This window comes from Salmo salar, chromosome ssa15, assembly GCF_905237065.1.
Source record: "Salmo salar chromosome ssa15, Ssal_v3.1, whole genome shotgun sequence".
Taxonomy (NCBI): Eukaryota; Metazoa; Chordata; class Actinopteri; order Salmoniformes; family Salmonidae; genus Salmo; species Salmo salar.
Window position 1 is genome coordinate 46184858 of NC_059456.1, and position 23955 is coordinate 46208812.

General features: G+C 41.0%; 1 protein-coding gene across 2 annotated transcripts in view; it reads left to right on the forward strand.

Annotated features, from left to right (window-relative positions):
* Positions 1-445: 445 nt before the first annotated feature.
* Positions 446-23955, forward strand: part of btbd7 (BTB (POZ) domain containing 7) — a 125643-nt gene continuing 102133 nt past the window's right edge. Inside the window, exon 1 of one of the 2 annotated variants that reach the window (XM_014145060.2) lies at positions 446-899. The gene's annotated coding sequence lies outside the window, so the exon portion shown is untranslated. Of the gene's footprint in view, positions 900-928; positions 1615-23955 lie in introns of those variants that run through there. The other variant, XM_014145062.2, reaches the window with a different exon arrangement.

The following is a 23955-nucleotide window of genomic DNA, read 5'->3' on the forward strand; positions in this document are numbered from 1 at the left end:
TGCGCTGTGAGACGCCTAAGACAGCGCTACAGTGAGACAGGATGGACAGCTGATCATCCGCAGTGGCAGACCACTTGTAAAACAACACCTGCACCCTATATATAGGGTTAGATGGCAGTGCAATTTCATTCCCCCCATTTATTTTGTGAGCAAATTACATTTACATTACATTACATTTAAGTCATTTAGCAGACGCTCTTATCCAGAGCGACTTACAAAATGGTGCATTCACCTTAAGATATCCAGTGGAACAACCACTTTACAATAGTGCATCTAAATCTTTTAAGGGGGGGGGTTAGAAGGATTACTTTATCCTATCCTAGGTATGTGCTATGCACTTTCCAAACAGTGAAAGGCAGCAATATGCAACATAAAGTCTAGTCTGCCGCAAAGCCATATGAAGAAGTAAAGTGCAATGAGGTTATCTTGAAGCTAGTGGGAGCACGCGACCAACATCACCTGCCTAACCAGAATGTGCAACACTGGAGTTTTCCATTTGGCCACAGCGCCTCTTCTACTCGTCCACAAACCAAACAATCAGCAAAGTGTCGTGCAGTTGACATCAACCAGGGTCAGTGTACCTTTTGGCCAATGGATTTTGCAGTATAACGTGGAACCTGACACTCCAAAGTGGAGTAGCCCACTGTTAGCAAAAAGAGAAGTCTAGTTTACCCATTTTAGACAGTGGAAAACGGAATACCAGAAACCAACGATCCACAGTTGACACTCGAGTGCGAGAGGACTACATTTATGTATTTGGGTTGTGTTGCTTTAGCTAGCTAAACTTGCACACCACCGTGGGGACTGTTAGCTAAAGTAGCAACCCAAACGAATAGTCTACGAAGTCAAATCATACCGTACGAGGAAGAGGGCTGCAAAATCATACTTGACCCTATGAGGTAGGCTTGCTTACACTTATGTGGAGTTCATAGCTATGTCTAAATAGCTAGCTATATTTAATTGTACTTGCATTAGCTAGATAACTAATGTTGCTTCATATCCTATCGTTAGCAATTGCAACACCATCGACAGCGACAAACCACGGGTAGTTAGCGTTAGCACGAAGCTAGCTAACTTAACCGTCCCAACGTTCTTGGTCGCGCAGCTAACAAACGTTAGCTAGCTATATAACGTTTCTATCGTTAGTTAGCTAGGTATGATTTGACGTTAGCAAGTGACTCACTAACTAACCTTAGTTACCGTTACAGGTAACGTTAAAACTAGCTAACGAACGTTAGTTGGAAAAATGATCAACGCTAGCTAGGTAGCCTAACTACAGTAGCTACCTAACTTATTACGTAAACTAACGTTAACCGACTCAGATAGTTTGCCCCACAGACCAACTAACGTTACCTTAGCTAACTATCACTTTGAAGTGGACAATAAGCCTAGACTAACGGAGTACTGTAAAGTTGCGAAGGACAATTAAGCGTTAACGTTAGCTATTTGAGGATGTAACGCGTTAGTTAGCTATCCGTGTTATAATTCTAAAATATTTGATTAAAGCGACTTTCTAGCCAGGAGAAGTGGGATTGAAGTTGGTTGCTAGCTACCATAGAGATCATGTTACGTTGCTACAGCCAGCTAGCCAGACAACGTCACCAAGCAAACCAGGTTAGCAAAGTACTTTTTTATTCTTGTGTATTGGCCAACCTGTACTTTGATTTGTTGTGAAACTATAACGTTAGTTAAGTTGAGGGTTTCGTCATGTTTTGGTAGCTAAGTTAGCGAGGTTAGGTATCACGTGACCAACATCAGACCATGGGTTATGCATTTTTGTATCGACTTTTCTGCCTTCCTCTTCTCGTTACTATCTGCCCTTACACCCCATGCGATATAGTAGAATCAAACATTTGTTACAGAAGCAAGAGTTCGCGACGAAGTAGGCTACTTGCATGCCATTTACAGAAGATATGAGTGATCATTTGGGGGTAGCCTTTGATCATGACGCTCAGTTCAATTACACAAGTCATTGGACAAAGGCGTCTTCTGTAAGGGGGAGTTTTGTTAAGATCCGCGATGCTTGGTCTGAATATTAATGTATGGTTTCCACCACTTCCGAATTCCCCAGTCGAAGTTCCGCCCCCATGCCCAGGGGGTTGTGGGAACTGAGCGTCGCGAACCCTGCAGGCAGAGCTAAAGGCTGCAGTCCAAACACGTCATGTTCACCCCCTCAGCCCTCGCAATAGCCACTTTCCCTTAGGGGAATCTCCGTCGAAACTGGATGCAGTTTGATTGCCATTGTAAGTGGGAGGTCCAATTCACTAACGTCGCATTAATAGCTTTGGGTTGGTTGTTTTTTAAGCTCAATTTCAAGCTTTCCACTAAGGACGTTGCTCCTCCGATCATCACTGTCCTTGGCTTGGTCAAGGGACATTTAAGGTACGCTATGTAAAACGTCATTCAAGGGCTGAGAATTTAGGGCCAAGGGCAGTCTACTTTTAATTTGGACTGGAGCCATAGTCCAAAGTGCACGTGGCCAATGCGTTAACCAATCAGCTAAGGAGCAGATGTTTGCTCAAATCTTCTGTTCATGAAACAGTTCCGCCTGTCATTAGTTCTGGGCAAGCACAACCAAAAAATATGGAGCAAATCCAATCATCGCTGTGTCTGGTTTTCCAATTCTATATAATTTTGCTTTGCTAATTGGATTATGGTATTGTAACATTAGGATTTTCATATATTTAAGCAATCCGGCCTGAGGGGGTGTGGTCTGATATACCACGGCTGTCAGCCAATCAGCATTCAGGGCTTGAACAACTCAGTTTATAATAAGGCTTATGGCTCTTTCATTATACTTGTCATGACATTGATTATTGCTCACTCTGTAAAATACATGCACATGAATGGATACTTTGGGTGAAGGGAGTTGTGGTTGTGCAAATCTCTTTAGCCATCAACACCAACATCTCTGCTATCCTCCTCCATGCCGTTTACCTTCTGATTTTGTCTCTATATTCTAAAACAATTTTCATCAAATAAACGAGGTAGAATTACATGCTACATTATTTTCCTTTTTGATATTTTGAATTAGCATACAAATTGCCAGCTCGTTATTTTTATGTACAGTACCTCGAATACAAGGTTGGATTGGCACTATACAAATTCATGTCAGAAATGTCATGTAGAAAATCTGGCTTAGGGTTAGCCTCATACATTATCTACTGGTATGATTTGAAATTGAGAACGTATAGCTAGCTCATCAATATGCAAATTATGTGTGTTGAGCTATTCTCTGCTTCAGATGTACAATGACAAGGGGCAGATAGATTGCACATGCCCATTAGGCCAGTTATGCCATTATACTGTAGGCTTGTGGCTGCATTGGTGACGCATGCCATTATGATAAGCTGCGAAATGGTTTCACATGGCTGATATCCTGAGAGAGCGACAATCAAATAAAACCGATTGGGGAGCTCTTAACTTTCTCATTTGAGAAAGCAACACAAACGCAGACAAATTAGAGACATCCCCTTCATACCTTTTTATTGCTGAATTGGGATTTGTGATTAATGAACATTGACACTAGTTTGTCTTGAATAATGAATCAAAATATTGAATTAAAATATTTCAAAATGTACAAATAATTTAACGTATTTATAGATGTTAGACATCTTAGTAAGTAGGCTATTATTATTATTATTATTATTAATGCATAATTTTGGGTGAACAAACAAGTCCATCCCAGAGGTGGCCAACCTCGCTCCACTCCCTGATCAACTGAGTGAGCAGACTTATATTCCAGCCCAGCAATAATACACATTATCAACTCATTAGGTTTGATAAGTTGAAATAGTTGTTAGTGCTGGGCTGGAACAGAAGCCTGCTCACCCAGCATTAGGGCTCTCCCTGGCAAAAAAAAATCTTAGTCGACTAGGAGTCTTCTGTTCTTTCGACCAATCGAATGGTCTAAATTTTCAAATGTTTATTTTTATAGATAGACACACTGTGTATTTTAATAAAATCAACTATATGTAGGCTACTGAGCTTGTCTGATGCTTTAAGCACGCTGTGATTTAAATAATTAAGACACACAAATCAATCAAATGTATTTATAAAGCCCTTCTTACATCAGCTGATGTCACAAAGTGCTGTACAGAAACCCAGCCTAAAACCGTTAACAGCAAGCAATGCAGGTGTAGAAGCACGGTGGGAAGAAAGGTTCCTCTCTAGGAAGAAACCTAGAGAGGAACCAGGCTATGAGGGGTGGCCAGTCCCCTTCTGGCTGTGCCGGGTGGAGGTTATAACAAAACATGGCCAAGATGTTCAAATGTTCATAGATGACCAGCATGGTCAAATAATAATAATCACAGTGGTTGTAGAGGGTGCAACAGGTCAGCACCTCATGAGTAAATGCCAGTTGGCTTTTCATAGCCGATAATTCAGAGTATCTCTACCGCTCCTGCTGTCTCTAGAGTTGAAAACAGCAGGTCTGGGACAGGTAGCACGTCCGGTGAACAGGTCAGGGTTCCATTGTCGCAGGCAGAACAGTTGATACTGGAGCAGCAGCACGACCAGGTGGACTGGGGACAGCAATGAGTCATCAGACCAGGTAGTCCTGAGGCATGGTCCTAGGGCACAGGTCCTCTGAGAGAATTAGAGAGAGCATACTTAAATTCACACAGGACACCGGATAAGACAGGAGAAATACTTCAGATATAACAGACTGACCCTAACCACCCGATACAAAAACTATTGCAGCATAAATACTGGAGGCTGAGACAGGAGGGTTCAAATGACTCGAGGGAGCCAGAGAGCCTAACCAGAAGAAAAAAAACTTTTCCCGAACCACCCGAATTTCTCAGAACAAGAATAGACTGCCGAGTTTCAGAAGAAAGGTCTTTGTTTCTGGCCATTTTGAGCCTGTAATCAAACCCACAAATGCTGATGCTCCAGATACTCAACCAGTCTTAAGAAGGCCAGTTATATTGCTTCTTTAATCAGGACAACAGTTTTCAGCTGTGCTAACACAATTGCAAAAGGGTTTTCTAATGATCAATTAGCCTTTTAAAATGATTAACTTGGATTAGCTAACACAACGTGCCATTGGAACACAGGAGTGATGGTTGCTGTATTTCTGTATAATTTGATGTTATTTTAATGGACAATATTATTATTATTTTTTTTAATCTTTAAAAACAAGGACATTTCTAAGTGACCCCAAACTTTTGAACGGTAGTGTAGGTAGGGGTAAAGTGACTATGCATAGATAATAAACAGCGATTAGCAGCAGTTTGACAACTCCCTCACCCTTTGTTTTTAATGTAAATAGTCCGGGTGGCCATTTGATTAATTGTTCAGCAGTCTTATGGTTTGGGGGTCGAAGCTGTTAAGGAGCCTTTTGGACCTAGACTTGGTTTTCTGGTACCACTTGCCGTGCGGTAGCAGAGAGAACAGTCTATGACTTGGGTCACTGGATTCTTTGACAGTCCTGGATGGCAGGAAGCTTGGCCCCAGTGATGTACTGGGCTGTACGCACTACCCTCTGTAGCGCCTTACGGTCGGATGCCGAGCAGTTGCCGTACCAGGCGGTGATTCAACCAGTCAGGATGCTCTCGATGGTGCAGCTGTATAACTTTTTGAGGATCTGTGGACCCTTGCCAAATCTTTTCAGTCTCCTGAGGGGGAATAGGTTTTGTTGTGCCCTCTTCACGACTGTCTTGGTGTGTTTAGACTAGAGGTCGACCGATTATGATTTTTCAACGCCAACCCCGATTATTAGAGGACCAAAAAAAGCCGAAACCGATTAGTCAGATGACTTATGTGTGTTTTTTTATATATATATATTAGTTAGTTAGTTAGTTAGTTAGTTAGTTGAAGTCAAAGTTTTCATACACTTTAGCCAAATACATTTAAACTCAGTTTTTCACAATTCCTGACATTTAATCCTAGTAAAAATTCCTTGCCTAAGGTTAGTTAGGATCACCACTTTATTTTAAGAATGTGAAATGTCAGAATAATAGTAGCGAGAATGATTTATTTATTTCAGCTTTTATTTATTTCATCACATTCCCAGTGGGTCAGAAGTTTACATACTAATTGGGTGTATTTGGTAGCATTGCCTTAAAATATTTAACTTGGGTCAAATGTTTCGGTTAGCCTTCCACAAGCTTCCCACAATAAGTTGGGTGAATTTTGGCCCATTCCTCCTGACAGAGCTGGTGTAACTGAGTCAGGTTTGTAGGCCTCCTTGCTCACACACGCTTTTTCAGTTCTGCCCACAAATTTTCTATAGGATTGAGGTCAGGGCTTTGTGATGGCCACTCCAATACCTTGACTTTGTTGTCCTTAAGCCATTTTGCCACACCTTTGGAAGTATGCTTGGGGTCATTGTCCATTTGGAAGACCGATTTGCGATATATCCATATCATTTTCCTACTTCATGATGCCATCTATTTTGTGAAGTGGACCAGTCCCTCCTGCAGCAAAGCACCCCCACAACATGATGCTGCTACCCCCGTGCTTCACGGTTGGGATGGTGTTCTTTGGCTTGTAAGCCTCCCCCTTTTTCCTCCAAACAGAACGATGGTCATTATGGCCAAACAGTTCTATTTGTGTTTCATCAGACCAGAGGACATTTCTCCAAAAAGTACGATATTTGTCCCCATGTGCAGTTGCAAACCGTAGTCTGGCTTTTTTATGGCGGTTTTGAGCAGTGGCTTCTTCCTTGCTGAGCAGCCTTTCAGGTTATGTCGATATAGGACTCGTCTTACTGTGGATATAGATACTTTTGTACCTGTTTTCTCCAGCATTTTCACAAGGTCCTTTGCTATTGTTCTGGGATTGATTTGCACTTTTCGCATAAGTACGTCCATCTCTAGGAGGCGGGATGCGTCTCCTTCCTAAGCGGTATGACTGCTGCATGGTCCCAGGGTGTTTATACTTGCGTACTATTGTTTGTACAGGTGAACGTGGCACCTTCAGGCGTTTGGAAATTGCTCCCAAGGATGAACCAGACTTGTGGAGGTCTACAATTTTTTTTCTGTGGTCTTAGCTGATTTCTTTTGATTTTCCCGTAATGTCAAGCAAAGAGACACTGAGTTTGAAGGTAGGCCTTGAAATTCATCCATAGGTACACCTCCAATTGACTCAAATGATGTCAATTAGCCTATCAGAAGCTTCTAAAGCCATGACATCAGTTTTTGAAATGTTCCAAGCTGTTTAAAGGCACTGTCAACTTAGTGTATGTGAACTTCTGACCCACTGAAATTATGATGCAGTGAATTATAAATTAAATAATCTGTCTGTAAACAATTGTTGGATAAATTACTTGTGTTATGCACAAAGTAGATGTCCTAACTGACTTGCCAAAACTATAGTTGTTAACAAGAAATTTGTGGAGTGGTTGAAAAACGAGTTTTAACGACTCCAACCTAAGTCTATGTAAACTTCCGACTTCAACTGTATATATATTTGTATAATGACAATTACAACAATACTGAATGAACACTTATTTTAACTTAATGTAATACATCAATAAAATCAATTTAGTCTCAAATAAATAATGAAACATGTTCAATTTGGTTTAAATAATGCAAAAACAAAGTGTTGGAGAAGAAAGTAAAAGTGCAATATGTGCCATGTAAAAAAGCTAACGTTTAATTTCCTTGCTCAGAACATGAGAACATATGAAAGCTGGTGGTTCCTTTTAACATGAGTCTTCAATATTCCCAGGTAAGAAGTTTTAGGTTGTAGTTATTATAGGACTATTTCTCTCTAAACAATTTGTATTTCATATACCTTTGACTATTGGATGTTCTTATAGGCACTTTAGTATTGCCAGTGTAACAGTACAGCTTCCGTCCCTCTCCTCGCTCCTACCTGGGCTTGAACCAGGAACACATCGACAACAGCTACCCTCGAAGCAGCGTTACCAATGTAGAGCAAGGGGAACAACTACTCCAAGTCTCAGAGCGAGTGACGTTTGAAACGCTATTAGCGCGCACCCGGCTAACTAGCTAGCCATTTCACATTGGTTACACCAGCCCTCATCTTGGGAGTTGATAGGCTTGAAGTCATAAACAGCGCAATGCATTGCGAAGGGCTGCTGGCAAAATGCACGAAAGTGCTGTTTTGAATGAATGCTTACGAGCCTGCTGCTGCCTACCACCGCTCAGTCAGACTGCTCTATCAAATCGTAGACTTAATTATAACATCATAACACCCAGAAATGCGATCCTTTGGTCATTAAAATGGTCAAATCCGGAAACTATCATCTCGAAAACAAAACGTTTTTCCTGTAAGTGAAATGCGGAACCATTCCGTATTTTATCTAACGGGTGGCATCCCTAAGTCTAAATATTCCTGTTACATTGCCCAACCTTCAATGTTATGTCATAATTACGTAAAATTCTGGCAAATTAGTTCGCAACGAGCCAGGCGGCCCAAACTGTTGCATTTACCCTGACTCTGCGTGCAATGAACGCTAGAGATGTGACACAATTTCATGTTAGCACGCAATATTAACTAAATATGCAGGTTTAAAAAATATATACATGTTTATTGATTTTTAAAGAAAGGCATTGATGTTTATGGTTAGGTACATTGGTGCAACGACAGTGCTTTTTTCGCAAATGCGCTAGTTAAATCATAATCCGTTTGGCGAAGTAGGCTATGATTCAATGATAAATTAACAGGCACCGCATCGATCATATGCAACGCAGGACACGTTAGATAAACTAGTAATATCATCAACCATGTGTAGTTAACTAGTGATTATGTTAAGATTGATAGTTTTTTATAAGATAAGTTTAATGCTAGCTAGCAACTTACCTTGGCTTTTTGCTGCCCTTGCATAACAGGTAGTCAGCCTGCCATGTAGGCTCCTCGTGGAGTGCAATGTAAGGCAGGTGGTTTTTAAATCGGCAAATCGGTGGCCAAAAATACTGATTGTTATGAAAACTTGAAATCAGCCCTAATTAATCGGCCATTCCGATTAATTGGTCGACCTCTACTCTCCATATCTGAGGACAGACATCACGAAGAAACAGGCTTCATTTTATTACAATTAGACTGCCCTGACTTCTCTGTTTGCCTTTGTAGTTTTCCTCTTTAAGAGAATTTTCATAATGTCCTCCCACAACCTGCCCTAAAAAATACACCTACTCCCTTTTCTGACAGCTGGAGCAGAAAATACTTTCACCCTTTCCATTGCTTTTATCTAGATATGCATTTGGAACATTCGTTTTTAATTTACAATGATAAATAGGCCTACATCAAATTAACAAGCTAATATTAAATTAACTATTTGATGAAATTTCAGTTAGCTATAGTATGCAAAGTTGCCTAGCTAACAAACAGCTCATTAGCCTACAAAGTGGCCTGCTGTAGCTAGTTAGCTAGCTAATAATATATATATTTTTTAACATATTCAAAATGCATTTACCTGTGCTAATTAGCTGTCTGCGTCTCTGAACACCTGTATGTAAACAGAGACGGATGTCACAAACGTGTTGTCACTGAAAAATACTGTCGGCTGCAACTGTGCTAAATCATTCTACAATAATTGTATATTTTGCATTTGTGAAATTATTTTGATGTGATTTGAAGGTAAAGGGATTTATGTTTCTAGAACCGTACCGCAATTGAGAATCGATTCACGTTTAGATGGAGTATTTGGCTGTTTTAGCTTCGCCATTTAAATCTGCAATATCCAACTTTTTGGGTGACCTGACCAAATTCATATAGAAGTTACATATCTGTCATTCACATTAAAATCAAGTCTAAGAAGCTGTAGATCTGTTCTATGTGCACTATTTCTATGCTTCCTGTTTTGTTTTTGAGTCTTTTAATTTCATTTTTGTACTCCAGCTTCAAACAGCTGAAAATATATTTTTCCTCATGGAAAATATACAGTGACTTCGGAAAGTATTCAGACCCCTTGACTTTTCCACATTTTGTTAGGTTAGTTTTATTCTAAAATTGATTTAAATTGTTTTATCTACACACAATACCCTTGTTCAGAGGAGACTGTGTGAATCAGGCCTTCATGGTTGAATTGCTGCAAAGAAACCGCAACTAAAGGACACCAATAAGAAGAGACTTGCTTGGGCCAAGAAACACGAGCAATGGACATTTAGACCGGTGGAAATCTGTCCTTTGGTCTGATGAGTCCAAATTTGAGATTTTTGGTTCCAACTGTCGTGTCTTTGTGAGACGCAGAGTAGGTGTGGTTCCCGCCGTGAAGCATGGAGGAGGAGGTGTTATGGTGTGGGGGTGCTTTGCTTGTGACACTGTCGTGATTTATTTAGAGTTCAGGGCACACTTAACCGGTATGGCTACCACAGCATTCTGCAGTGATACGCCATCCCATCTTGTTTGCGCTTAGTGGGACTCATTTGTTTTTCAACAGGACAATGACCCAGCACAACTCCAGACTTCAACCTCATGAAGCTGGTTGAGAGATTTCCAAAAGTGTGCAAAGCTGTCAAGGCAAAGGGTGGCTACTTTGAAGAATCTCAAATATACAGTTTATTTAGATTTAACACTCTTTTTTTGGTTACTACATGTTTCCATATGTGCTATTTCATAGTTTTGATGTCTTCACTATTATTCTACAATGTAGAAAATAGTAAAAATGAAGAAATATCCTTGAATGAGTAGGTGTTCAAAAACCTTTGACTGGTAGTGTAGTTTAGGCTTCCATTAGGCCTATATGAATCCTACCTTTTGAATCACATCTAGATGTCAACTTTTGACTGGTGCCGTCTCTCTCATTTTGTATTCTAGAGCGAGCTGTAGAATACAAATGCTTTTTGATATTGATTCGTCACAGCTCTGCAAGAGAAGGGCACCCCAGCCAGCACCCATTCCTCTCAAATGAGTCAGTATTTTTTTATGAAAACATAGAAAGTCATCGGATGCTTATAAAAAGGTAATTTAACCAGTGTCATAAGTGGCTGACAGCTATCGCATGCATTCATCCCCATCTCGACCTTCCCTTCTGGCCTCAAGTGCACAATCTCTCCACTGGCCCCGTTTCCCTGATTCAGCTTTTTGACTCCAGAGTATTCCCAGAAGCCTTCTTGTTCATTTGTGGCTGTGCTGCCCAGGAAGCATTGTTTTAGCATTAAAATTGCTTTTGTAACACCATGGTTAATCACAGTGATTGGCGTATTAACTGTTATCTTGTGTCACAGCACATTTGTCCATATTGAAGGATTACAGCAGCTTGGTGCATTTTCTTTTTCTCAAAGCTGTTTTGAGAGGAAGCAGAGCTGAGAGCGGGTGTGCTTTACAGAGAAGCATGACCGAAGCATGAGGGTTTAACATGGTAGAGAGTGGGCTATGTCTATCCTTGTTTGTGTGCTACAGTGGAGCATGCATTTCTGTGTATAGAGCTGTTCTACAAATATAAAAAGGAAGTCCACAAACTAGTGAACATGGGCTAGGCTATGGGTAAAGGTGCATTTTAAAGGTCCGACGTAGGGGTAAGTAAGTAGAGTTTGGAATCTCCTGGTGAATGTGGAATCGTCATTGGTCCTACCTGCTATTGCCATAGATTTATTCCCCCCTCGGGGGAACAATACTCGTACCAGTATAAATTGCTTGTGGGCTCTCGACCAACTCAGAATGCATTTTCAAGCCATGTTTGTCAAGGATATTTAATTTGGGGTAAAAAATGTATTGGCAGAGGCTGGGGGTCCAGATCAAAACACTATTTCCTGCCCCACAGGACGCTTCTTCCTCATTGCTTAAAATGTTCTGTGCATATTACTTTACAAAACAAATGTTTTTACGTAGTTGCTGCTCACCCTCCCTTCATGTGTAACCACTGTTTTGTGAACAAATGTTAGTCGATTGTGTGAATAAGCCTAACTGTATTTTGTTTCAATCTAAGCACATAGTGGTGCTTGCTGTTGAGTTTTGTCCGCATGAGCAAAAACATTTGACCATTCAGCACATGAGCACAAACATCCTAAAATCTCACAAGACATTTCCTGTTATCTTTAGTCTAACAGTAACGTTATACTGTGCTATTATTTATATATATATATATATATATATATTTATTTATTTATTTTATTATATTATATAACGCCATTCTGAGAAATGGCAGAGTGTCACTAGCCCTGTCTACACATTGCATTGGGGTAAAAACAATCTACATTTTATTACATTTACGTCATTTAGCAGACGCTCTTATCCAGAGCGACTTACAGTACTGGTCCCCCATGGGAATCGAACCCACAACCCTGGCGTTGCAAACACCATGCTCTACCAACTGAGCCACAGTTAGATTAGGGCTTAATTAATTGATTTCAATTGACTGATTTCCTTATATGAACTGTAACTCAGTAAAATCGTTGACATTTTTGCATGTTGCGTTTATATTTGAGATGGATTGCCCGTCTTTGCAATTAGTTATTTGCTAGCAGCCTCCATGGGAATTCACTATTACTTGTGCTAATTTTGTTAGCATTCTGGTAATAAACACAAAATGGGCTTTTTTTTTTAAATCATTTTTTTATCATAAGTAACATACAACTGTTATGTCGCTTCTCAGTAATTAGGCAACACCGCATGATTTGATGGATGGCACATTATTGAAATTTGTCAGATACTGTTCAGTAACTGGAGTTTGACAACATGCCGTCAATTCAAGTGATCAGTCTGCTGCATATAGGCCACAATGTGTGTGTGTGGGCGGTAAATTCGATTTGTGTGGTTAGTTACAATCGACAGAAGTTTGTACAACATGGACAAGGACAAATATGTCTGATCATAGCCCTGGGGTGAATGAAAACAGGAAGAGAGGGGGAAGCATCAGCGGAGGGAGAATCAGCTATGCAAAAAACGGTGTGTAAAGTAGCGTGTAAGGTTGTTTAGCTATGGGGAAGGGGCATCCTGAGAGTTTGGTCATGCAACCCCTCTCTTTTTTATTACTGGAAACCAAACTTTTTGCTTTGATTTGCCTAAGACAACTAAATTATAGTGTGTGTGAGCATATATCAGGTAGGCTTCAATATCAGCAAAAGTTGTTTGTAGATTAGGTTACAAAAAGTGCCCAAAGTAAACGTTTTGTTCTTGGAAATGTATCTCTTCGACATATTTCTTTCAGAACATCATTAAACTGTGCTTTATAGTCATGCATTCTGGTCTTGATGGACTTCTATGCGCTTGAGCAAATTGGAATGCATCACGTCATGAGCTTCATAGTCATCCAGACTGCTGCAGCGATCTGATACGTTCACCCTACATATTTAAAACAAGCACCCTTTTTAGTGTCATAGGACAAAAATAAACATGAAGTGTCCTCCCTCCCCTCTATATTAAACACCATGATCTGATTTTAGATGCTTTTAAAGTCTCATACATTCTGATAGATGTTGGAGGCATTTCTGTTATTACGCCTGCCGTATAATGTGAAAAGATGTCGGACTGGTGGGCTCATTAATGTGATTTAAAAAATAAATAATTTATAGCACGTCCTTGGCGAACATATTGCCAGTTGGAAGGAGGTCGTATTACGACCCATAGTAATGGAAAACCTTCAATTTATCTAGCAATACAGAGACACTTGCTAGACAGTTTGTTCTCATTAAAGTGTCAAATTCCCTATCTCACTTCAGTTGTCCTCTACTGCGTGTGTAGGCCTCTACTCAATGTCAACGTTTAAACCAACATGGACAAATGTTTCCGAAAAATCATATACAAGTGGTAATAGGAATGCCAAAAGGGGCCATCAATCATCATGTGCCAAAGAAATGGGCTAGGCCTGAACAGAAACGGTCACCTTCGAAATGTAACTGTCATTAAGTTTAGTCTGATCTGTCGTTTGAGATCCCAGCGATCATCAGGTGGCCTGCCATGTACCCCCTTCCACTCACGTTAGCACATCACTTAACTGAATCTGCCAGGTTCATTTGTTTCCCACTCCACTGGTGTTGTACTGGACTGATAGTAGTTTCAGTCTGTTAAGACTTCTGATTGTGCTGTGTAGGAATGGCTTCTTGTGAAAATGAATTTGATTAACATCTGATTGTAGCAAAAAGGACATACAAAAGGCAACATTGACATGAGAAAATCCTAACTTGTAGTTGGTCATTGTTTTACATCTTGTACAGTTGGAGTTACTCACTTGTTTTAAGACATGTAGCCACTGCCAGTATGCTATGCCCTCATTTCCCATTTTGTTTTTGGAGGTACACTGTTTTTGAGGACACATTTTCTTCCTTGATATCCTCTCGCAGGATTTGGCCTCATTAAAGAGCTTTTTATGTAGGCTAATCAAAGCCAATTTCCTGCAATTCTACATATTTTGCCATGGTTTATGTAATTTTAGTTACTCTAACATTAAATCAAAATCAATGTGGGCCTCATGCCATGACAAATACTCCTGAATGCTTAATTTTTTACATTTTAGATTCTACCTGACTGTAGCGTTTATTTAGGTGATTGTGAGTTCTGAAATATGATCTTATTAAAAAAATATATAGCAGGGCTTGACATTAACTTTGCGATATCCAATTGGTAGTTAGTCTTGTCCCATCGCTGTAACTCCCGCACGGACTCGGGAGAGGCGAAGGTCGAGAGCCATGCTTCTTCCGAAACCTTAGACCACTGCACCACTCGGGAGGCCCCTGATTTTGTTACTTGTCCAAAAGCTAAAAAAAGGTCTGTAATAGGCTTAGGCGATATACTCTTTTATACCGGGGTATTTCAATACCCTATCTCGGGGGGTGCGTGCTATGCCACTGCTTATTACTGAAATCTAAGATGTATCAAACTATATCCAGCTCAGGCCTCCAGTTATGCATTTGGCTTGCTAACTTGCTAGCTGAGTTTCCCGTGGTGTGCATATTCGGTAATATCGTATTCCCAGGTATGGTACAGAAACGATATGAATATCTGGATATTGCCCAACCTTTTTCTGTAATACAATTATGTAAAAATGCTATGATGAAAGGAACCACTTTACAAAATAAAATGTATTACTATCTTTTTTACCGTAGCGAATCAGACAAATGTAGACTATACTCTGCTTATTGGCTTTTTTGCATATTCAAGCCGGTCTCAATACAACACTGCCCCTTTTAAAGCTCTCCTGGAGAATGGTTGGCCACCCTTGGTAGCCTATGAAATATTGCAACATTACAATCACAGCAAAACACTTTGTCTTTCATAAAATAATTCCCTCTGGAGCTCGAATTTAAGCTTGTCCCGATACTGGGACAGTTCTGGGATGACAGATCCAAAATTCATACAACTACTGCACATTAAAACTTTTAAAAAAAGCAATGAGGCAACAGATCAGACCGTTTAGCTTAAAATGTTAAGTTGAATTTTTTCATATCAGCTCAACAATGCGCACATGGCTGTAGGCTCCAAAATACAAATGGTGCGAGCGGTTTCATGTGACAGATGAAAATATCCTGTATAAATTAAAAGGGAAGATCTAAAGATTCATCAACTAGCATGGGGTACTAATATGAGTAGGATTATGCCTTTGGCTGCTGGACAATAAAATAATGTTGATTTTTGAAAACCCATGGAAAAAAGTATTGTTTTGCATGGCATATGAAGTGTTTATGGAAGAATTCCCTTAACATTTCCATGATTGTATTTTGGCTAGGCCTACCTAAAAAGGTAAGACCTGCTGCATAAAATGACATGTATAACATCCAGGTTTTAAACCATTAAGTTTATGGTTAAATAGTTTTATAATGCTGACTGCCTCCGCTCTGATTCAAGGTGGATGATGTGCACTGCGCAACAGGCATTGTCCGTTACTCTCCAGTGTTCGGTGGTTCGAGTAGGTATGTCGACAGAATCAAGCCTTTAGATGTTAATAATCCTTCATTACATTTTTCAAACATGACTGGTGTTGAGGCCATATTTATGTAATTAAGTCTCATTAAAGTTTGGCTACATTTTATGTTGCCTCCCTCATGTCAGCATTGGTTTTGACATGAGTCTGTAGCCAATATGAATATCACCTATACTTTTAACACGTTGGCGTCTCTGATCCAGTAATTGTTTGATTTTGTGATCTATTTTTTTTATTTGTTCATTCGGATTACTTAAATCTATATTATTGTCTGACCTAATTATTTTTTACTCGTCTTCTTGTTCGGGACAAGCGTTAATGTCAAGCTCTGTATATGTTCGTTATCTTTTCTACGTACTTTGTATCTGGTTTAAGTTTACACTGAAAACATTTTTCCATCCCAAAAATGATAAAATAAATGTTTTATTATTTTACTGTTTGAACATAGGCGGCCCGCCCAAGACTTTTAAGATGCAGAAAAAACCCTGCTAACACATTATGGTGTTGCTCCTTTTCAGCTCTGGGGAGATTTCTTTCAGTGCCAATGACCAGTCTCTTATGCACTTTCTCTTTTGCTCTAACCAGGCCCCTTCCATTCTGGTTATGGAAGTCAGTTTGCCTCGAAAACAGACAATGGGGGAGGCACACGTAAGCTAAATCAGGCCATTTGTCATCTTGTTGGGCCTCAGTAATCCTATACCAGCGGGGTCCGATTCTCTCAGTTTGACCAGCAGTGCATCTCAGTAAACAAGCCAGAGGTCACATCCTTTCTTTTCTATGTGGAACAGAAGTCCTTCTCCCTCTCAATGGAGGTGGGTGTGCTTCTCTTGTGTCCTTTGTTGATTTTCTGGGGTCTATGACCTAGTCATTAGTAGACTACTGGTCTATTTGAAAAGCAATAGAGTGGTTGAACTGCAGATGGTATTGGTGACCAAAACCACTTATTAGTCCACTATTACTGAGTGACCACTTAGGTATTTTTCACACACAGTTCTGAGCTATAGGCCTAGTTTGAGTCATAGCTTGGTTATTTATTAAATCGCATTACATTTATTTTGTAACCGTTGGTTTCACATTGCCAAATGTCAAACGAACTAAAATGCCTAAGCAAAACCACATTTTCATGAAAGTCATTTGTTTATTTTAGAGAGAGGCTCATGTTAAATCATATATGATTATCAAGAAGCATAACTTGTCTGTCACAAGGTTCATATTACTTTCGCTTTGGTCTTCCAACAACATGCGGGAGAAAACGGCGCAATAACCCCCCCTAACTGCCACGTGAATAGGTTATATTCAGAAGCCTATATCCCTGGTTTAGTCCATGTCTCCCCTAATACGCATCAGATGCGCTCATAAATGCTCTGCTACTCACAGAATGTTTCAGAGATGTCAAGTTATGGTATTGCGTGCATTTCATTAAATGCTTGCAGTAAAACAACCAATAATACTCTGCGCCTCTGGTTCTTTTCCTGTGTTTGGTGGAATCGGACCGAGACCACCCTTTTTGAGCGAACCATGTTTTTTTTGTGCACTCCTAGTGAGGATAGTGTTCACACCAGTCCAAACGAACCAAAGGGGGAAAACAGGCCAGAGTATGGGAAAAACGCTCCAAATCAATTTGGTGTGAAAGTCCCCTTAGTCCATTATTTCATTAAGGGGACTAACTAATAGCCGGACAAGAAGAATATACATTTAAGTTATCCGAATGGAGAAGTAGACATGCATTTACATTTCCTATGATTGCCTCAAAGTAGACTTTTGCAGAATTCCACTTGGGACTTGCAACAACGGAAAACAGACTCCTTGTTTAAGTGAGAGTTTTTCTTTGGGAAAGTTGTTTGAGGGTAATCCTGATGTTGTTGCGCAGATGAAAGGAAGTTCACCGCCTATTGAGAGAATGAATTCAGTCAGAGCCAAGCGCAACCAGTTTAGAAGTAAATTACTTGACGATTAGATTACCAAGCACTGACAGAGAAAATGGTGCTAATGAGGAAGCAGTTGCAACTGGCCCAAAGAGCAACACCCATCTCTTCATCCCCTGCCAGGCCAGCCAGCTATGATCCTATAATGTGCTCCCTCCAGGAGCCTCTTAAACAGCAGTTGGTCCTTCAACTGAAGGCAAGGGTGAAAGTGACAGTCTTTTTAAAAAAAAAAATTATTTTTTTTTTTTATATTGGTAACTAATGTATATGTGTTTATGCTATTTGTTATAAATAGATAGATAGATGGATGTTTGGTAGATATATCACTGCTGAATCAAATGCATACTGGGTTTCTAAGAAGGGAATGTGTAATGTAGCATATTATGAAGGTGTTCAACTTACAGCTGCAGGACAGGCAACTTACACTTCCCCAGCACTTTGCCCATGCATAGCAATGATTCATAAGACATCCAAAATGTAGCACATTTTAAAATATTGGTTTCCCTGTGAAGTATTCATTCTGTGGAAGGTCCCTACAGATCCAAAAATACTTTTTGCCTGACCTCTGCCTCCTTTCACCAGAGAGAGGAATTGTAGAGGGAAACGAAAGTGGGATGTGTTTTGTTGTCCTTGGCAACATATTTTTTTCCTCCAAATGACATTCTTAACCAGAACTGGACTGGAACAGATTTTTTCCTTTGTTCAATGGCCCGGCAGCATTGTCCCACCTGGGGTTTCCAACCGCCCATTTTCCCTTACTGTCTGGTCCTCATTGTCCCTCATCCCCCTTCCCATCCCTTCTCTAGCCGTCGCCTCCTCTCCAACCCACTAAATGAATCAATAGGCTGAAAGTGCTCTTGGCATTTGTGGCTTTATCCAGAATGCCGAGTTGCATGCAGAAAGCTCTTGTCTCATTGTGGTCTTGTCGGTTGCAAAAAATCTCTGCCTGGGCAGTTTTTGCATATTTTGTAGGACAACTCTACCACTTTTAACATTTGGGTTGTTATTATGAAGTATTTAGTGATGTCCTACACTGTTTAAGTGTAATTTCATGTCTTGACTGTTTTTAGTGATGAGCTTCTCTGATGTTTTCTAGTAGGATCCCTGAAATGACTAATACAATAAATTATGGACAGTCATTTTCAGAGCTCTATATAACCTGTTTGTAGTGTTCTGATCATATTGAAACTCCCTGCTATATGTTGCTCTAGTTGTCTTTGTCTAATAACATGTAAATATTTTAAATAGACGCTCAGAAATCCATAGAATTATATTTATAGTCTGCAAACTCCGGTTATTCCATTCGGCAAAACCATTCCCACCATCATCGACCGAAGTTTCAACTTAGGCAGCCATTGTGCGCTTTCCAAATAGCCTATATTTTCGTATTGAATTACTTGTAAACATCCTAGTTTTTATTAGTTCCAATTAGGCTTGGGCGGTATCTACACTGAACAAAAATATAAAAGTAAAATGTTGGTCCATGTTTCATGAGCTGAAATAAAAGATCCCAGAAATGATCCATGTGCACAAAAAGCTTATTTCTCTAAAATGTTGTCCACAAATTTGTTTACATCACTGTTAGTGAGCATTTTTCCTTTGCCAAGATAATCTATCCACCTGACAGGTGTGGCATATCAAGAAGCTGATTAAACAGCATGATCATTACACAGGTGCACTTTGTGCTGGGGACAATACAAGGCCACTCTAAAACGCCTCTAACATATTTTTTGAGAATTTGGCAGTACGTCCAACTGGCCTCACAACTGCAGACCACAGGTATGGCGTTCTGTGGGTGAGCGGGTTGCTGATGTCAACGTTGTTACCAGAGTGCCCCATGGTGGAGGTGGGGTTATGGTATAGGCAGGCATAAGCTACAGACAACAAACACAATTGCAATTTGAATGCACATAAATATCATGACGAGAACTTGAGGCTTAATTGTGACACCCATTGTGACACTCATGTATTCCGGGTCATGTGAAATCCATAGATTAGGGCCTAATGAATTTATTTCAATTCTGATTTCCTCATATGAACTATAACTCAGTAAAATCTTTGAAATTGTTGCACGTTCAGTTTATATTTTTGTTCAGTATAGATTGGCATACCGTCATACTGATCTTATGCCGTACCGGGATATTCAATAATACTGGTACTGAACACAAGGGGCGCTATTTAAAAACCCCATTGAGCCTCTAATCTGAATGTTAGCAATGCTAACAAGTACATGTAAAATCCCATAGAGACCACTAACTAAATTCTTACGAGTGTATTGCAAACAGACATCCCAGCTCAAAGTTATACAAGTAATAAAAGAATGCTACACAGTTTGCTGCACACACAAAACAAATATAGATGGCACAGCTCTTGATTCTTGATCTTGAAGCATTTAACCACTTGACTGCAGGTATTTACTTAAAAATTAGCTACTTAGCTAGCTTGAATTGCTAACGTTAGCACCAAATATACAGGCTGAAAAACTAGGATTTCATAATGATTTGCTTGTAAATTTAATAATAAAGGTTCTTCTAACAGGCCTACATGTTTTGTACTGTTTAAGACAGTCGCTAAGATGAAACACTATGATTTTGGATGTAGCAGTCGGGCTAGCAAGCATGCTAACTAGACACGGTAACACTGTTATGGTTAGCGTAGCTAGCTAGCATCTAATTCTAATAATTCTTTGGTGTATTGCAGTTGATTGGTGACAATTACATGAACATATATTTAGCATGGCATTCATGCAAGCGTTATAATGGAGTGATGAATCTGGAGTGATGACTCACGCTTCAACATCTGGCAGTCCAACGGACGAATGTGGGTTTGGTGGATAACGGGAGAATGCTACCTGCGCCCCTGCATAGTGCCAACTTTACAGTTTGATGGAAGAGGAATAATGGTCTGGGGCTGTTTTTCATGGTTCAGGCTAAGCCCCTTAGTTCCAATGAAGGGAAATCTTAAATCTACAGCATACAATGACATTCTAGACGATTCTGTGCTTCCAACTTTGTGGCAACAATTTACTCTTTCAGCATGACAATGCCCCTGTGCACAAAGCGAGGTCCATTCAAATCAAATATTTGTCACATGCACCAAAAACAACTGGTGTAGGACCTTACAGTGAAATGCTTACTTACAAGCCCTTAACCAACAATGTAGTTTTAAGAAAATACCCCCAAAAAAGTAAGAGATAAGAATAACAAATAATTAAAGAGCAGCAGTAAAATAACAATAGTGGGGCTATATACAGGGGGTACAGAGTCAGAGTCAATGTGCGGGGGCACCGGTGTTGAGGTAATATGTACATGTAGGTAGAGTTGTTAAAGTGACTATGCATAGATAATAACAAGAGTAGCAGCAGTGTAGAAGAGGGGTGAGGGCAATTCAAATAGTCTGGGTAGCCATTTGATTAGATGTTTAGGAGTCTTATGGCTTGGGGGTAGAAGCTGTTTAGAAACCTCTTGGACCTAGACTTGGCGCTCTGGTACTGCTTGCCATGTGGTAGCAGAGAGAACACTCTATGACTAGGGTGGCTGGAGTCTTTGACAATATTTAGTGCCTTCCTCTGACACCGCCTGGTATAGAGGTTCTGGATGGCAGGAAGCTTGGCTCCGGGGATGTCCTAGGCCGTATGCACTACCCTCTGTAGTGCCTTGTGGTCTGAGGCTGAGCAGTTGCCATACCAGGCAGTGATGCAACCCGACCGGATGCTCTCGATGGTGCAGCTGTAAAACCTTTTGTGGATCTGAGGACCCATGCCAAATCTTTTCAGTCTCCTGAGGGGGAATAGGTTTTGTCGTGCCCTCTTCACGACTGTCTTGGTGTACTTGGACCATGTTAGTTTGTTGGTGATGTGGACACCAAGGAACTTGAAGCTCTCAACCTGCTCCACTACAGTCCCGTCGATGAGAATGGGGGCGTGCTCGATCACGTAGAAGGCTAGAGGTTGCTGTCCTTGCACCACACGGTCAGGTCTTTGACCTCCTCCCTATAGGCTTTCTCACCATTGTTGGTGTTATCCGCAAACTTAATGATGGTATTGAAGTCGTGCCTGGTCGTGCAGTCATGAGTGAACAGGGAGTACAGGAGGGGACAGAGCACGCACCCCTGAGGGGCCCCCGTGTTGAGGATCAGCAGGATGGATGTTGTTACCTACCCTTACCACCTTAGGGGCGGCCCGTCTGGAAGCCCAGGATCCTGTTGAAGAGGGAAGTGTTTAGTCCCAGGTTCCTTAGCTTATTGATGAGCTTTGAGGGCACTATGGTGTTGAATGCTGAGATGTAGTCAATGAAAAGCATTCTCACATAGGTGTTCCTTTTGTCCAGGTGGGAAAGGGCAGGGTGGAGTGCAATAGAGATTGCATCATCTGTCGATCTGTTGGGGCGGTATTCAAATTTGAGTGGGTCTAGGGTTTCTGGGATAATGGTGTTGATGTGAGCCATGACCAGCCTTTCAAAGCCCTTCATGACGATAGACGTGAGTGCTACAGGTCAGTAGTCATTTAGGCAGGTTACCTTAGTGTTCTTTGGCACTGGGACTATGCTTGAAACATGTTGGTATTGCGGACTCGGACAGGGAGAGGTTGAAAATGTCAGTGAAGACACTTGCCAGTTGGTCCGCGCACACTCGGAATACACGTCCTGGTAATACATCTGGCCCTGCGGCCTTGTGAATGTTGACCTGTTTAAAGGTCTTACTCACATCGGCTGTGGAGAGTGTGATCACACATTCATCCGGAGCAGCTGATACTCTCATGCATGTTTCAGTGTTACTTGCCACAACACAAGCATAGAAGTTATTTAGCTTGTCTGGTAGGCTTGTCACTGGGCAGCTCTCAGCTGTGCTTCCCTTTGTAGTCTATAATAGTTTGTCAACCCTGCCTCATCCGACGAGCGTCGGAGCCGGTGCGGTACGATTCGATCTTAGTCCTGTATTGACGCTTTGCCTGTTTGATAGTTGATCAGAGGCAATAGCGGGATTTCTTATAAGCTTCCGGGTTAGAGTCCTGCTCCTTGAATGCGGCAGCTCTGCCCTTTAGCTCAGTGCAAATGTTGCCTGAAATCCATGGCTTCTGGTTGGGGTGTGTACATACAGTCACTGTGGGGACGATGTGATCAATGCACTTATTGATGAAGCCGGTGACTGATGTGGTGTACTCCTCAATGCCATTGGCGGAATCCCGGAACATATTCCAGTCTGTGCTAGCAAAATAGTCCTGTAGTTTAGCATCTGCATCATCTGACCACTTTTTTTTATTGACCGGGGTCACTGGTGCTTTCTGCTTACATTTTTGCTTGTAAGGATAGGAGGATAGAATTGTGGTCGGATTTGCCAGATGGAGGGAGAGCTTTGTACGCGTCTTTGTGTGTGGAGTAAAGGGGGTCTAGAGTTAAAAAAATGTGTTTGCACATTTAACATGCCGATAGAAATTAGTTAAAACCGATTTTAAGTTTCCCTGCATTGAAGTCCCCGGTCCGCTAGGAGCGCCGCCTTTGGATGAGCGTTTTCCTGTTTGCTTATGGTGGTATACAGCTCATTGAGTGAGGTTTTGTACCAGCATCGGTCTGTGGTGCTATGTGGACAGCTACGAAAAATACAGATGAGAACTCTCTAGGTAGATAGTGTGGTCTACAGGTTATCATGAGATACTCTACCTCTGGCGAGCAAAACCTTGAGACTTCCTTAGATATCGTGCACCAGTGTCTTACCAGAGGCTGCTGTTCTATCCTGCCGATAGTGTATAACCTCCAGCTGTATGTTATTAATGTCGTCGTTCAGCCACGACTCAGTGAAACACAAGATACTACAGTTTTTAATGTCCCGTTGGTTGGATATACGTGCTTTCAGTTCGTCCCATTTATTTTCCAGCGATTGAACGTTGGCTAACAGTACGGATGGCAAAGGCAGATTAGCCACTCGTCGCCTGATCCTTAGAAGGCACCCCGATCTCTCCGTTCCTTTCTCCAGTGAATGACGGGATGAGGGCCTATTCGGGTATTTTGAGTATATCCTTCCCGTCCGACCCAATTCGAGGTGAGTAATCGCTGTTCTGATGTCCAGAAGCTCTTTTCGGTCATAAGAGACAGTAGCAGCCACATTATGTACAAAATAAGTTACAAACAATGCGAAAGAACGAACAAAATAGCACCGTTGGTTAAGAGCCAGTAAAACGGCAGCCATCCTCTCCATCGCTATTCTTATAATGGTGCCGGAGATCGAGATCGATGTGGAAGTACTTGACTGGCCTGCTCAGAGCCC